This window comes from Festucalex cinctus, chromosome 18 (genome assembly GCF_051991245.1).
Source record: "Festucalex cinctus isolate MCC-2025b chromosome 18, RoL_Fcin_1.0, whole genome shotgun sequence".
NCBI classification, from domain to species: Eukaryota; Metazoa; Chordata; class Actinopteri; order Syngnathiformes; family Syngnathidae; genus Festucalex; species Festucalex cinctus.
Genome location: NC_135428.1, coordinates 24,373,076 through 24,389,435, shown reverse-complemented (window position 1 = coordinate 24,389,435; position 16,360 = coordinate 24,373,076). Strand labels below are relative to the sequence as shown.

The following is a 16,360-nucleotide window of genomic DNA, read 5'->3' as shown; positions in this document are numbered from 1 at the left end:
ATTTTTCTACGCTAGGGGGCGCTATCGAGTCGCATTGTTATGACGACTTAATAATATCAAATTTTTCGCCGGGCCTGAGGAGTGTGCAAAGTTCGGTGAGTTTTCGTGAATGTTTAGGTAACCAAAATCGCGATCGTTTGCGGAGAATAAAGAAGAAGAAGAAGAAGAAGAAGAAGAATAATTTTTACAAAAACAATAGGGACCTCGCAGCGGTCGCTGCTCGGGCCCTAATAATAATTTTTACAAAAACAATAGGGACCTCGCAGCGGTCGCTGCTCGGGCCCTAACTAGAGTGCGAGCAGCTATAAAGGGCCCTCGCAGCCCGGGCCACGTTGGGGTCCTTGCACGTTGGGGTACTTGCATGTTTGGGTACTGGCACGTTGGGGTACTGGCATATTGGAAGCAAAATTTCTTTGAAAATGGCATAATAAACGTTTACATGTAGAATTTTTTTTTGCCAGTGTGTGTCAAGCTCAACGGGTTTTGGTGATTGTTAAGACCTGCAAAAATCAGCGTCCTTATTTATTTTTAGGCAATGAGTTGCCCTGATTGGTATTTTTTGTAAAAGTGTATATATACATCATCGCTCGTTGTACTCATTGCACAATGTTACTTTTATTGTCCAAAGGGGCAATCAAAAATGAATAAAACAAAATGGAAACGTACATACGTTTGGATCGGTGTGAAGCCAGTGAACAATTTGAGTGGTGGAAACTAAAAGAATATTCATAAATAACTTAGTTATCACACTTAGAATGAGTTTACATTTTTTGTACAAAATACCGTATGTGGTTTTTTTTGTTTTTTTTATATATTATGCCTCAAGGGCTAGGTGGCGCTGTATTTATAACTGAATGTTGTCATAGATTTACCTTCAGGCCTTGATTATAAGCATACATGTCAAGTGTGGGATTTTTTTTGGAGCATGTACCGTGGAGTTATTATGCATATCCTTCATTCACGATATTGCTTTTAATGTCCACAGAGGCTATCAAAAATAAATAAAAATATATATATGTTTGGATAAGTCTGATGCCAGTGAACATTTTGAGTGGTGGAAACTAAAAGAATATTCATAAATGACTTAGTTATCACACTTAGAATGAGTTTACATTTTTTGTACAAAATACCGTATGTGGGGTATTTTTTTTTTATCCTCAAGGGCTCGGTGACGCTGCATATATAACTGAATGTTGTCATAGAGATAGCTTCAGGCCTTGACGATAAACATACATGTCAAGTTTGGGATTTTTTGGAGCATGTACCGTGGAGTTATTAAGCATATCCTTTTTCAGTGCAAAACACAAATTTTGATGCCCCGCCTTCATCATATAGTATTTCGAAAAGTCAAGATTTTTCCCCCTGTCGTTGGCTCAGGTCTTGACATGGTCCAGGTCAAGTCTTAACTCAGTCAGATGAAACGTGGAGAAGAAGTGGGCAAAAGTCTGCCCCCTGTGAATGTGCAAAAATCGTCAAAAATGGGACATTCAAAAATTCGTAGCTCACTTCCTGTTCATTTTAGCATATGGGTCCAAGAGACTTTTTTGTAGGTCTTGGGCTCCCTCATACACCTAAAAATATTCGTCGTTCTTGCTTAAACGTACAACCGGGGCTGCTTCGTTAAAAATTTCGAGGGGGCGCTATTGAGTCATTTTTGTAAAAATAGCACAATCAACATTAAAATATTGCTCATTTTACCAGGCCAGATGTGTGTGCCAAGTTTCACGGGTTTCTGTGCATATTTAGACCCTCAAAACCGGCGTTGTTTTCTTGGCGAACAGCGCTTCGCCACGCCCACAGCAATTCACGAAAACTCACAAACTTCGTGTTGTGACATCATGAAGGCCGAAACCCTCATCTGAGCAAATCTGAGGTAGGTCCAGTTAACGTGTTTGGACAAAAACGTAGAAGAAAATTCGTAAGAAAAAAAAATGCCACTAGGTGGCGCTATCAGTAAGATGAAAATAAGTTCGTAGATGTCTTTAGGGCTGGACTCTCATCAAATGTGTGAAATGTTGAGAAGATAGGATCATCTCGGTCAAGTTAATGTAGCTTTTATTCTCACGAAAAATCTTCAGACTTTGTGGCACTGTATAGGCCACGCCCTTTGACGAAAAGTTACAATATTCGGTGTGGGGCATGATCAACATCTTAAGGCTTTTCTGACCAATTTTCAACTGGATCCCTTCAACGAGCTCAGCACAGTAGCTAAAAACGTAAAGTATGACATTTATTGTTACCACTAGGTGGCGCTATATGTATAACTGAATTTTATCATATAGATGTTTTCAGGCCGTGACTATTACGTTGTCTGAGAAGTTTGAGATTTTTCGGAGCTTGAACATGGGAGTTATTAAGCATTTGCTCTTTCTGGACAAATGAAATTTTCAAGGCAATATTTGATGCCCCGCCCCCGTCATATAGTATTTCAAAAAGTCAAGGTTTTTTGCCCAGTTGTTGTCTCAGGTCTTGACATGGTCCAGGTCAAGTCTTAACTCAGTCAGATGAAACGTGGAGAAGAAGTGGGCATAAATGCCAATTTTGAAGTCAACTGGATGAAAAATGTTTGCAGAGGGGGAAAAAGCATGACCACAGTGAATGTGCCAAAATAGGCCAAAATTGGACATAAAAAAATTCATAGCTCATTTCCTGTACATTTTAGCTACATGGTCCCAATAGACTTTTTTGTGCGTCTCGGGGTGCTACACGTGCCTGCCAATTTTCGTTGCTCTAGCTCAAACGTGCCGGGCTTGGTTATTATTTTTCTACGCTAGGGGGCGCTATAGAGTCGCGTTGTTATGACGCCTTCATAATATCAAATTTTTCGCCGGGCCCGAAGAGTGCGCAAAGTTCGGTGAGTTTTCGTGAATGTTTAGGTACCCAAAATCGCGATCGTTTGCGGAGAATAAAGAAGAAGAAGAAGAAGAAGAAGAAGAAGAAGAACTAGAGCTGCGAGCAGCTATAAAGGGCCCTCGCAGCCCGGGCCACGTTGGAGTCCTTGCACGTTGGGGTACTTGCACGTTAGGGTACTGGCACGTTGGGGTACTGGCATATTGGAAGCAAAATTTCTTTGAAAATGGCATAATAAACGTTTACATGTAGAATATTTTTTTTGCCAGTGTGTGTCAAGCTCAACGGGTTTTGGTGATTGTTAAGACCTGCAAAAATCAGCGTCCTTTTTTATTTTTAGGCAATGAGTTGCCCTGATTGGTATTTTTTGTAAAAGTGTATATATACATCATCGCTCGTTGTACTCATTGCACAATGTTACTTTTATTGTCCAAAGGGGCAATCAAAAATGAATAAAACAAAATGGAAACGTACATACGTTTGGATCGGTGTGAAGCCAGTGAACAATTTGAGTGGTGGAAACTAAAAGAATATTCAGAAATGACTTAGTTATCACACTTAGAATGAGTTTACATTTTTTTGTACAAAATACCGTATGTGTGTTTTTTTTTTTTATATAAGCCTCAAGGGCTAGGTGGCGCTGTATTTATAACTGAATGTTGTCATCGAGATACCTTCAGGCCTTGATTATAAGCATACATGTCAAGTGTGGGATTTTTTTTGGAGCATGTACCGTGGAGTTATTAAGCATATCCTTCATTCACGATATTGCTTTTAATGTCCACAGAGGCTATCAAAAATAAATAAAAATATATATATGTTTGGATAAGTCTGATGCCAGTGAACATTTTGAGTGGTGGAAACTAAAAGAATATTCATAAATGACTTAGTTATCACACTTAGAATGAGTTTACATTTTTTGTACAAAATACCGTATGTGGGGTATTTTTTTTTTATGCCTCAAGGGCTAGGTGGCGCTGCATATATAACTGAATGTTGTCATAGAGATAGCTTCAGGCCTTGACGATAAACATACATGTCAAGTTTGGGATTTTTTGGAGCATGTACCGGGGAGTTATTAAGCATATCCTTTTTCAGTGCGAAACACAAATTTTGATGCCCCGCCTTCATCATATAGTATTTCGAAAGGTCAAGATTTTTCCCCCTGTCGTTGGCTCAGGTCTTGACATGGTCCAGGTCAAGTCTTAACTCAGTCAGATGAAACGTGGAGAAGAAGTGGGCAAAAGTCTGCCCCCTGTGAATGTGCAAAAATCGTCAAAAATGGGACATTCAAAAATTCGTAGCTCACTTCCTGTTCATTTTAGCATATGGGTCCAAGAGACTTTTTTGTAGGTCTTGGGCTCCCTCATACACCTAAAAATATTCGTCGTTCTTGCTTAAACGTACAACCGGGGCTGCTTCGTTAAAAATTTCGAGGGGGCACTATTGAGTCATTTTTGTAAAAATAGCACAATCAACATTAAAATATTGCTCATTTTACCAGGCCAGATGTGTGTGCCAAGTTTCACGGGTTTCTGTGCATATTTAGACCCTCAAAACCGGCGTTGTTTTCTTGGCGAACAGCGCTTCGCCACGCCCACAGCAATTCACGAAAACTCACAAACTTCGTGTTGTGACATCATGAAGGCCGAAACCCTCATCTGAGCAAATATGAGGTAGGTCCAGTTAACGTGTTTGGAGAAAAACGTAGAAGAAAATTCGTAATAAAAAAAATTGCCACTAGGTGGCGCTATCAGTTAGATGAAATATAAGTCAGTAGATGTCTTTAGGGCTGGACTCTCATCAAATGTGTGAAATTTTGAGAAGATAGGATCATCTCGGTCAAGTTAATGCAGCTTTTATTTTCACGAAAAATCTTCAGACTTTGCGTCACCGTAGCGGCCACGCCCTTTGGCGAAAAGTTACAATATTCGGTGTGGGGCATGATCAACATCTTAAGCCTTTTCTGACCAATTTTCAAATGGATCCCTTCAACAAGCTCAGCACAGTAGCTAAAAACGTAAAGTATGACATTTATTGTAACCACTAGGTGGCGCTATATGTATAACTGAATTTTATCATATAGATGTTTTCAGGCCGTGACTATTACGTTGCCTGAGAAGTTTGAGATTTTTTGGAGCTTGAACATGGGAGTTATCAAGCATTTGCTCTTTCTGGACAAATGAAATTTTAAAGGCAATATTTGATGCCCCGCCCCCGTCATATAGTATTTCAAAAAGGCAAGATGTTTTGCCCAGTTGTTCTCTCAGGTCTTGAGATGATAAATGCCAAGTTTGAAGTAAATTGGATGAAAAATGTTTGCAAAGGGGGAAAAAGCATGACCACAGTGAATGTGCCAAAATCGGCCAAAATTGGACATTAAAAAATTCATAGCTCATTTCCTGTACATTTTAGCTACATGGTCCCAATAGACTTTTTTGTGCGTCTCGGGGTGCTACACGTGCCTGCCAATTTTTGTTGCACTAGCTCAAACGTGCCGGGCTTGCTTTTTATTTTTCTACGCTAGGGGGCGCTATCGAGTCGCATTGTTATGACGACTTAATAATATCAAATTTTTCGCCGGGCCTGAGGAGTGTGCAAAGTTCGGTGAGTTTTCGTGAATGTTTAGGTACCCAAAATCGCGATCGTTTGCGGAGAATAAAGAAGAAGAAGAAGAAGAAGAATAACTAGAGCTGCGAGCAGCTATAAAGGGCCCTCGCAGCCCGGGCCACGTTGGGGTCCTTGCACGTTGGGGTACTGGCATATTGGAAGCAAAATTTCTTTGAAAATGGCATAATAAACGTTTACATGTAGAATATTTTTTTTTGCCAGTGTGTGTCAAGCTCAACGGGTTTTGGTGGTTGTTAAGACCTGCAAAAATCAGCGTCCTTTTTTATTTTTAGGCAATGAGTTGCCCTGATTGGTATTTTTTGTAAAAGTGTATATACACATCATCGCTCGTTGTACTCATTGCACAATGTTACTTTTATTGTCCAAAGGGGCAATCAAAATTGAATAAAACAAAATGGAAACGTACATACATTTGGATCGGTGTGAAGCCAGTGAACAATTTGAGTGGTGGAAACTAAAAGAATATTCATAAATGACTTAGTTATCACACTTAGAATGAGTGTACATTTTTTGTACAAAACACCGTATGTGTTTTTTTATATATATATATATATATAAATGCCTCAAGGGCTAGGTGGCGCTGTATTTATAACTGAATGTTGTCATAGAGATACCTTCAGGCCTTGATTATAAGCATACATGTCAAGTGTGGGATTTTTTTGGGAGCATGTACCGTGGAGTTATTAAGCATATCCTTCATTCACGATATTGCTTTTAATGTCCATAAAGGCTATCAAAAATAAATAAAAATATATATATGTTTGGATAAGTCTGATGCCAGTGAACATTTTGAGTGGTGGAAACTAAAAGAATATTCATAAATGACTTAGTTATCACACTTAGAATGAGTTTACATTTTTTGTACAAAATACCGTATGTGGGGTATTTTTTTTTTATGCCTCAAGGGCTAGGTGGCGCTGCATATATAACTGAATGTTGTCATAGAGATAACTTCAGGCCTTGACGATAAACATACATGTCAAGTTTGGGATTTTTTGGAGCATGTACCGGGGAGTTATCAAGCATATCCTTTTTCATTGCGAAACACAAATTTTGATGCTCCGCCCTCATCATATAGTATTTTGAAAAGTCAAAATTTTTCCCCCTGTCGTTGGCTCAGGTCTTGACATGGTCCAGGCCAAGTCTTAACTCAGTCAGATGAAACGTGTAGGAGAAGTGGGCAAAAGTCTGCCCCCTGTGAATGTGCAAAAATCGTCAAAAATGGGACATTCAAAAATTCGTAGCTCACTTCCTGTTCATTTTAGCATATGGGTACAAGAGACTTTTTTGTAGGTCTTGGGCTCCCTCATACACCTAAAAATATTCGTCGTTCTTGCTTAAACGTACAACTGGGGCTGTTTCGTTAAAGATTTCTAGGGGGCGCTATTGAGTCATTTTTGTAAAAATAGCACAATCGCCGATAAAAAATTGCTCATTTTGCCAGGCCAGCTGTGTGTGCCAAGTTTCGTGTGTTTCTGTGCCAGTTTAGGCCCTCAAAATTGGCGTTGTTTTCTTGGCGAACAGCGCTTAGCCACGCCCACAGCGACTCGCGAAAACTCACAAACTTCGTGTTGTGACAGCATGAAGGCCGACACCCTCATCTGAGCAAATATGAGGTAGGTCCAGTTAACATGGTTGGAGAAAAACATTGAAGAAAAATCGTAAGAAAAAAAATTGCCAGTAGGTGGCGCTATCAGTAAGATGAAATATAAGTTTGTAGATGTCTTTAGGGCTGGACTCTCATCAATTGTGTAAAATTTTGAGAAGATAGCATCATCTCGGTCAAGTTAATGCAGCTTTTGTTGTCACGAGAAATCTTCAGACTTTGCGGCACCGTAGCGGCCACGCCCTTTGGCGAAAAGTTACAATATTCGGTGTGGGGCATGATCAACATCTTAAGGCTTTTCTGACCAATTTTCAACTGGATCCCTTCAACGAGCTCAGCACAGTAGCTAAAAACGTAAAGTATGACAATTATTGTTACCACTAGGTGGCGCTACATGGATCACTGAATTTTATCATATAGATGTTTTCAGGCCGTGACTATTACGTTGCCTGAGAAGTTTGAGATTTTTTGGAGCTTGAACATGGGAGTTATTAAGCATTTGCTCTTTCTGGACAAATGAAATTTTAAAGGCAATATTTGATGCCCCGCCCCCGTCATATAGTATTTCAAAAAGGCAAGATGTTTTGCCCAGTTGTTCTCTCAGGTCTTGAGATGATAAATGCCAAGTTTGAAGTCAATTGGATGAAAAATGTTTGCAAAGGGGGAAAAAGCATGACCACAGTGAATGTGCCAAAATAGGCCAAAATTGGACATTAAAAAATTCATAGCTCACTTCCTGTACATTTTAGCTACATGGTCCCAATAGACTTTTTTGTGCGTCTCGGGGTGCTACACGTGCCTGCCAATTTTTGTTGCTCTAGCTCAAACGTGCCGGGCTTGGTTTTTATTTTTCTACGCTAGGGGGCGCTATCGAGTCGCATTGTTATGACGACTTAATAATATCAAATTTTTCGCCGGGCCTGAGGAGTGTGCAAAGTTCGGTGAGTTTTCGTGAATGTTTAGGTACCCAAAATCGCGATCGTTTGCGGAGAATAAAGAAGAAGAAGAAGAAGAAGAAGAAGAAGAATAATAACTAGAGCTGCGAGCAGCTATAAAGGGCCCTCGCAGCCCGGGCCACGTTATGGTCCTTGCACGTTGGGGTACTTGCACGTTAGGGTACTGGCACGTTGGGGTACTGGCATATTGGAAGCAAAATTTCTTTGAAAATGGCATAATAAACGTTTACATGTAGAATATTTTTTTTGCCAGTGTGTGTCAAGCTCAACGGGTTTTGGTGATTGTTAAGACCTGCAAAAATCAGCGTCCTTTTTTATTTTTAGGCAATGAGTTGCCCTGATTGGTATTTTTTGTAAAAGTGTATATATACATCATCGCTCGTTGTACTCATTGCACAATGTTACTTTTATTGTCCAAAGGGGCAATCAAAAATGAATAAAACAAAATGGAAACGTACATACGTTTGGATCGGTGTGAAGCCAGTGAACAATTTGAGTGGTGGAAACTAAAAGAATATTCAGAAATCACTTAGTCATCACACTTAGAATGAGTTTACATTTTTTTGTACAAAATACCGTATGTGGGTTTTTTTTTTTATATAAGCCTCAAGGGCTAGGTGGCGCTGTATTTATAACTGAATGTTGTCATCGAGATACCTTCAGGCCTTGATTATAAGCATACATGTAAAGTGTGGGATTTTTTTTGGAGCATGTACCGTGGAGTTATTAAGCATATCCTTCATTCACGATATTGCTTTTAATGTCCACAGAGGCTATCAAAAATAAATAAAAAAATATATATGTTTGGATAAGTCTGATGCCAGTGAACATTTTGAGTGGTGGAAACTAAAAGAATATTCATAAATGACTTAGTTATCACACTTAGAATGAGTTTACATTTTTTGTACAAAATACCGTATGTGGGGTATTTTTTTTTTATATAAGCCTCAAGGGCTAGGTGGCGCTGCATATATAACTGAATGTTGTCATAGAGATAGCTTCAGGCCTTGACGATAAACATACATGTCAAGTTTGGGATTTTTTGGAGCATGTACCGGGGAGTTATTAAGCATATCCTTTTTCAGTGCGAAACACAAATTTTGATGCCCCGCCTTCATCATATAGTATTTCGAAAGGTCAAGATTTTTCCCCCTGTCGTTGGCTCAGGTCTTGCCATGGTCCAGGTCAAGTCTTAACTCAGTCAGATGAAACGTGTAGGAGAAGTGGGCAAAAGTCTGCCCCCTGTGAATGTGCAAAAATAGTCAAAAATGGGACATTCAAAAATTCGTAGCCAACTTCCTGTTCATTTTAGCATATGGGTCCAAGAGACTTTTTTGTAGGTCTTGGGCTCCCTCATACACCTAAAAATATTCGTCGTTCTTGCTTAAACGTACAACCGGGGCTGCTTCGTTAAAAACTTCTCGGGGGCGCTATTGAGTCATTTTTGTAAAAATAGCACAATCAACAATAAAATATTGCTCATTTTACCAGGCCAGATGTGTGTGCCAAGTTTCATGAGTTTCTGTGCATGTTTAGACCCTCAAAACTGGCGTTGTTTTCTTGGCGAACAGCGCTTAGCCACACCCACAGCAATTCGCGAAAACTCACAAACTTCGTGTTGTGACATCATGAAGGCCGAAACCCTCATCTGAGCAAATATGAGGTAGGTCCAGTTAACGTGTTTGGAGAAAAACGTAGAAGAAAATTCGTAAGAAAAAAAATTGCCACTAGGTGGCGCTATCAGTTAGATGAAATATAAGTCAGTAGATGTCTTTAGGGCTGGACTCTCATCAAATGTGTGAAATTTTGAGAAGATAGGATCATCTCGGTCAAGTTAATGCAGCTTTTATTTTCACGAAAAATCTTCAGACTTTGCGTCACCGTAGCGGCCACGCCCTTTGGCGAAAAGTTACAATATTCGGTGTGGGGCATGATCAACATCTTAAGGCTTTTCTGACCAATTTTCAAATGGATCCCTTCAACAAGCTCAGCACAGTAGCTAAAAACGTAAAGTATGACATTTATTGTAACCACTAGGTGGCGCTATATGTATAACTGAATTTTATCATATAGATGTTTTCAGGCCGTGACTATTACGTTGCCTGAGAAGTTTGAGATTTTTTGGAGCTTGAACATGGGAGTTATTAAGCATTTGCTCTTTCTGGACAAATGAAATTTTAAAGGCAATATTTGATGCCCCGCCCCCGTCATATAGTATTTCAAAAAGGCAAGATGTTTTGCCCAGTTGTTCTCTCAGGTCTTGAGATGATAAATGCCAAGTTTGAAGTCAATTGGATGAAAAATGTTTGCAAAGGGGGAAAAAGAATGACCACAGTGAATGTGCCAAAATAGGCCAAAATTGGACATTAAAAAATTCATAGCTCACTTCCTGTACATTTTAGCTACATGGTCCCAATAGACTTTTTTGTGCGTCTCGGGGTGCTACACGTGCCTGCCAATTTTTGTTGCTCTAGCTCAAACGTGCCGGGCTTGGTTTTTATTTTTCTACGCTAGGGGGCGCTATCGAGTCGCATTGTTATGACGACTTAATAATATCAAATTTTTCGCCGGGCCTGAGGAGTGTGCAAAGTTCGGTGAGTTTTCGTGAATGTTTAGGTACCCAAAATCGCGATCGTTTGCGGAGAATAAAGAATAATAATAATAACTAGAGCTGCGAGCAGCTATAAAGGGCCCTCGCAGCCCGGGCCACGTTGGAGTCCTTGCACGTTGGGGTACTTGCACGTTAGGGCACTGGCACGTTGGGGTACTGGCATATTGGAAGCAAAATTTCTTTGAAAATGGCATAATAAACGTTTACATGTAGAATATTTTTTTTGCCAGTGTGTGTCAAGCTCAACGGGTTTTGGTGATTGTTAATACCTGCAAAAATCAGCGTCCTTTTTTATTTTTAGGCAATGAGTTGCCCTGATTGGTATTTTTTGTAAAAGTGTATATATACATCATCGCTCGTTGTACTCATTGCACAATGTTACTTTTATTGTCCAAAGGGGCAATCAAAAATGAATAAAACAAAATGGAAACGTACATACGTTTGGATCGGTGTGAAGCCAGTGAACAATTTGAGTGGTGGAAACTAAAAGAATATTCAGAAATGACTTAGTCATAGGGCGGCACGGTAGTCGAGTGGTTAGCACGTCTGCTTCCCAGTTCTGAGGTCTCCGGTTCGAGTCCAGGCTCGGACCTTCCTGGGTGGAGTTTGCATGTTCTCCCCGTGCCCGCGTGGGTCTTCTCCGGGTACTCCGGTCTCCTCCCACATTCCAAAGACATGCATGGCAGGTTAATTGGGCGCTCCGAATTGTCCCTAGGTGTGAGTGTGGATGGTTGTTCGTCTCTGTGTGCCCTGCGATTGGTTGGCAACCAGTCCAGGGTGTCCCCCGCCTACTGCCCAGAGCCAGCTGAGATAGGCGCCAGCAGCCCCCGCGACCCTTGTGAGGAATAAGCGGTCAAGAAAATGGATGGATGGATGGACTTAGTCATCACACTTAGAATGAGTTTACATTTTTTTGTACAAAATACCGTATGTAGGTTTTTTTTTTTATATAAGCCTCAAGGGCTAGGTGGCACTGTATTTATAACTGAATGTTGTCATCGAGATACCTTCAGGCCTTGATTATAAGCATACATGTAAAGTGTGGGATTTTTTTTGGAGCATGTACCGTGGAGTTATTAAGCATATCCTTCATTCACGATATTGCTTTTAATGTCCACAGAGGCTATCAAAAATAAATAAAAATATATATATGTTTGGATAAGTCTGATGCCAGTGAACATTTTGAGTGGTGGAAACTAAAAGAATATTCATAAATGACTTAGTTATCACACTTAGAATGAGTTTACATTTTTTGTACAAAATACCGTATGTGGGGTATTTTTTTTTTATGCCTCAAGGGCTAGGTGGCGCTGCATATATAACTGAATGTTGTCATAGAGATAGCTTCAGGCCTTGACGATAAACATACATGTCAAGTTTGGGATTTTTTGGAGCATGTACCGGGGAGTTATTAAGCATAGCCTTTTTCAGTGCGAAACTTTTGTGCGAAACAAATTTTGATGCCCCGCCTTCATCATATAGTATTTCGAAAGGTCAAGATTTTTCCCCCTGTCGTTGGCTCAGGTCTTGACATGGTCCAGGTCAAGTCTTAACTCAGTCAGATGAAACGTGTAGGAGAAGTGGGCAAAAGTGCGCCCTGTGAATGTGCAAAAATTGTCAAAAATGGGACATTCAAAAATTCGTAGCTCACTTCCTGTTCATTTTAGCATATGGGTCCAAGAGACTTTTTTTGTAGGTCTTGGGCTCCCTCATACACCTAAAAATATTCGTCGTTCTTGCTTAAACGTACAACCGGGGCTGCTTCGTTAAAAACTTCTAGGGGGCGCTATTGAGTCATTTTTGTAAAAATAGCACAATCAACAATAAAATATTGCTCATTTTACCAGGCCAGATGTGTGTGCCAAGTTTCATGAGTTTCTGTGCATGTTTAGACCCTCAAAACTGGCGTTGTTTTCTTGGCGAACAGCGCTTAGCCACACCCACAGCAATTCGCGAAAACTCACAAACTTCGTGTTGTGACATCATGAAGGCCGAAACCCTCATCTGAGCAAATATGAGGTAGGTCCAGTTAACGTGTTTGGAGAAAAACGTAGAAGAAAATTCGTAATAAAAAAAATTGCCACTAGGTGGCGCTATCAGTTAGATGAAATATAAGTTTGTAGATGTCTTTAGGGCTGGACTCTCATCAATTGTGTAAAATTTTGAGAAGATAGCATCATCTCGGTCAAGTTAATGCAGCTTTTGTTGTCACGAGAAATCTTCAGACTTTGCGGCACCGTAGCGGCCACGCCCTTTGGCGAAAAGTTACAATATTCGGTGTGGGGCATGATCAACATCTTAAGGCTTTTCTGACCAATTTTCAACTGGATCCCTTCAACAAGCTCAGCACAGTAGCTAAAAACGTAAAGTATGACAATTATTGTTACCACTAGGTGGCGCTACATGGATAACTGAATTTTATCATATAGATGTTTTCAGGCCGTGACTATTAAGTTGCCTGATAAGTTTGAGATTTTTTGGAGCTTGAACATGGGAGTTATTAAGCATTTGCTCTTTCTGGACAAATGAAATTTTAAAGGCAATATTTGATGCCCCGCCCCCGTCATATAGTATTTCAAAAAGGCAAGATGTTTTGCCCAGTTTTTCTCTCAGGTCTTGAGATGATAAATTCCAAGTTTGAAGTCAATTGGATGAAAAATGTTTGCAAAGGGGGAAAAAGCATGACCACAGTGAATGTGCCAAAATAGGCCAAAATTGGACATTAAAAAATTCATAGCTCACTTCCTGTACATTTTAGCTACATGGTCCCAATAGACTTTTTTGTGCGTCTCGGGGTGCTACACGTGCCTGCCAATTTTCGTTGCTCTAGCTCAAACATGCCGGGCTTGGTTTTTATTTTTCTATGCTAGGGGGCGCTATAGAGTCGCGTTGTTATGACGACTTCATAATATCAAATTTTTCGCCGGGCCTGAGGAGTGTGCAAAGTTTGGTGAGTTTTCGTAAATGTTTAGGTACCCAAAATCGTGATTGTTTACGGAGAATAATAATAATAATAATAATAATAATAATAATAATAATAATAATAATAATAATAATAATAATCCGATCGAAAAACAATAGGGACCTCGCAGCGGTAGCTGCTCGGGCCCTAATAATAATAATAATAATAATAATAATAATAATAATAATTTTTACAAAAACAATAGGGACCTCGCAGCGGTCGCTGCTCGGGCCCTAATAATAATAACTAGAGCTGCGAGCAGCTATAAAGGGCCCTCGCAGCCCGGGCCACATTGGGGTCCTTGCACGTTGGGGTACTTGCACGTTGGGGTACTGGCACGTTGGGGTACTGGCATATTGGAAGCAAAATTTCTTTGAAAATGGCATAATAAACGTTTACATGTAGAATATTTTTTGCCAGTGTGTGTGTCAAGCTCAACGGGTTTTGGTGATTGTTAAGACCTGCAAAAATCAGCGTCCTTTTTTATTTTTAGGCAATGAGTTGCCCTGATTGGTATTTTTTTGTAAAAGTGTATATACACATCATCGCTCGTTATACTCATTGCACAATGTTACTTTTATTGTCCAAAGGGGCAATCAAAAATGAATAAAACAAAATGGAAACGTACATACGTTTGGATCGGTGTGAAGCCAGTGAACAATTTGAGTGGTGGAAACTAAACGAATATTCATAAATGACTTAGTTATCACACTTAGAATGATTGTACATTTTTTGTACAAAATACCGTATGTGGGGTATTTTTTATTTTTTTTTATATAAGCCTCAAGGGCTAGGTGGCGCTGTATTTATAACTGAATGTTGTCATAGAGATACCTTCAGGCCTTGATTATAAGCATACATGTCAAGTGTGGGATTTTTTTTGGAGCATGTACCGTGGAGTTATTAAGCATATCCTTCATTCACGATATTGCTTTTAATGTCCATAGAGGCTATCAAAAATAAATAAAAATATATATATGTTTGGATAAGTCTGATGCCAGTGAACATTTTGAGTGGTGGAAACTAAAAGAATATTCATAAATGACTTAGTTATCACACTTAGAATGAGTTTACATTTTTTGTACAAAATACCGTATGTGTGGTATTTTTTTTTCATGCCTCAAGGGCTAGGTGGCGCTGCATATATAACTGAATGTTGTCATAGAGATACCTTCAGGCCTTGACGATAAACATACATGTCAAGTTTGGGATTTTTTGGAGCATGTATCGGGGAGTTATGAAGCATATCCTTTTTCAGTGCGAAACACAAATTTTGATGCCCCGCCTTCATCATATAGTATTTCGAAAGGTCAAGATTTTTCCCCCTGTCGTTGGCTCAGGTCTTGACATGGTCCAGGTCAAGTCTTAACTCAGTCGGATGAAACGTGTAGGAGAAGTGGGCAAAAGTCTGCCCCCTGTGAATGTGCAAAAATCGTCAAAAATGGGACATTCAAAAATTCGTAGCTCACTTCCTGTTCATTTTAGCATATGGGTCCAAGAGACTTTTTTGTAGGTCTTGGGCTCCCTCATACACCTAAAGATATTCGTCGTTCTTGCTTAAACGTACAACCGGGGCTGCTTCGTTAAAAACTTCTAGGGGGCGCTATTGAGTCATTTTTGTAAAAATAGCACAATCAACAATAAAATATTGCTCATTTTACCAGGCCAGATGTGTGTGCCAAGTTTCATGAGTTTCTGTGCATGTTTAGACCCTCAAAACTGGCGTTGTTTTCTTGGCGAACAGTGCTTAGCCACGCCCACAGCAATTCGCGAAAACTCACAAACTTCGTGTTGTGACATCATGAAGGCCGAAACCCTCATCTGAGCAAATATGAGGTAGGTCCAGTTAACGTGTTTGGAGAAAAACGTAGAAGAAAATTCGTAAGAAAAAAAATTGCCACTAGGTGGCGCTATCAGTTAGATGAAATATAAGTCAGTAGATGTCTTTAGGGCTGGACTCTCATCAAATGTGTGAAATTTTGAGAAGATAGGATCATCTCGGTCAAGTTAATGCAGCTTTTATTTTCACGAAAAATCTTCAGACTTTGCGTCACCGTAGCGGCCACGCCCTTTGGCGAAAAGTTACAATATTCGGTGTGGGGCATGATCAACATCTTAAGGCTTTTCTGACCAATTTTCAAATGGATCCCTTCAACAAGCTCAGCACAGTAGCTAAAAACGTAAAGTATGACATTTATTGTAACCACTAGGTGGCGCTATATGTATAACTGAATTTTAGCATATAGATGTTTTCAGGCCGTGACTATTACGTTGCCTGAGAAGTTTGAGATTTTTTGGAGCTTGAACATGGGAGTTATTAAGCATTTGCTCTTTCTGGACAAATGAAATTTTAAAGGCAATATTTGATGCCCCGCCCCCGTCATATAGTATTTCAAAAAGGCAAGATGTTTTGCCCAGTTGTTCTCTCAGGTCTTGAGATGATAAATGCCAAGTTTGAAGTCAATTGGATGAAAAATGTTTGCAAAGGGGGGAAAAGCATGACCACAGTGAATGTGCCAAAATAGGCCAAAATTGGACATAAAAAAATTCATAGCTCACTTCCTGTACATTTTAGCTACATGGTCCCAATAGACTTTTTTGTGCGTCTCGGGGTGCTACACGTGCCTGCCAATTTTTGTTGCTCTAGATCAAACGTGCCGGGCTTGGTTTTTATTTTTCTACGCTAGGGGGCGCTATCGAGTCGCATTGTTATGACGACTTAATAATATCAAATTTTTCGCCGG

At 39.9% G+C, this 16,360-nt stretch overlaps 1 protein-coding gene across 2 annotated transcripts in view; it reads left to right on the top strand.

The window, feature by feature from the left end:
* LOC144006639 (uncharacterized) overlaps positions 1 to 16,360 on the top strand; it is a 196,255-nt gene that overhangs the window by 161,120 nt on the left and 18,775 nt on the right. The window lies entirely within an intron of this gene.